The 933-nt window shown below is 47.8% G+C and overlaps 2 non-coding genes across 2 annotated transcripts; both read right to left on the reverse strand.

The window, feature by feature from the left end:
• Window positions 1-293: 293 nt before the first annotated feature.
• On the reverse strand, window positions 294-412 carry LOC119346813. The gene has a single exon (XR_005167951.1). It is a non-coding gene; the product is annotated as a 5S ribosomal RNA (ribosomal RNA).
• A 367-nt stretch (window positions 413-779) lies between these two features.
• Window positions 780-898, reverse strand: LOC119346814. Its single transcript, XR_005167952.1, has one exon. It is a non-coding gene; the product is annotated as a 5S ribosomal RNA (ribosomal RNA).
• Window positions 899-933: the final 35 nt, after the last annotated feature.

Below are 933 nucleotides of genomic sequence, written 5' to 3' on the forward strand. Positions count from 1 at the left end.
TACCATTACAACCGTTCCCTAACAATGGATAATGTCCTATACTACTTACTCTCCCGCTCAATCACGGAGACGAGTTTTCCACGGTTTCCACCCCTCCCTCCATACCGCAGCAACACGAGTTTTTTCCACCCCTTTCAGAAAGCGCTCTTCGCGCCACAAAGCCGCCCCAAGACGCGCGAGCAATGAGCATCGAGCTTAAACATATCGCAAACGTCAAAAATAATATAACGGGATTAATATATATCGCGCACGTGCGATATGTTTGTCACAAGGCGCAAAAAATAATTATAAAAGGAATGCAACACGAGGACTTCCTAGGAGGTCACCCATCCTAGTACTACTCTCGCCCAAGCACGCTTAACTTCGGAGTTCTGATGGGATCCGGTGCTTTAGTGCTGGTATGATCGCATCCGACATGTTTCCCCGTCTTCGTCCCTTATGCTTGCCAATCCCAGGTCCGCTCCAAAGACGATTCTACATTCTCACTACCATTACAACCGTTCCCTAACAATGGATAATGTCCTATACTACTTACTCTCCCGCTCAATCACGGAGACGAGTTTTCTACGGTTTCCACCCCTCCCTCCATACCGCAGCAACACGAGTTTTTTCCACCCCTTTCAGAAAGCGCTCTTCGCGCCACAAAGCCGCCCCAAGACGCGCGAGCAATGAGCATCGAGCTTAAACATATCGCAAACGTCAAAAATAATATAACGGGATTAATATATATCGCGCACGTGCGATATGTTTGTCACAAGGTGCAAAAAATAATTATAAAAGGAATGCAACACGAGGACTTCCCAGGAGGTCACCCATCCTAGTACTACTCTCGCCCAAGCACGCTTAACTTCAAACTTCTGATGGGATCCGGTGCTTTAGTGCTGGTATGATCGCATCCGACATGTTTCCCCGTCTTCGTCCCTTATGCTTGCC

Source organism: Triticum dicoccoides, unplaced genomic scaffold, assembly GCF_002162155.2.
Source record: "Triticum dicoccoides isolate Atlit2015 ecotype Zavitan unplaced genomic scaffold, WEW_v2.0 scaffold51447, whole genome shotgun sequence".
NCBI classification, from domain to species: Eukaryota; Viridiplantae; Streptophyta; class Magnoliopsida; order Poales; family Poaceae; genus Triticum; species Triticum dicoccoides.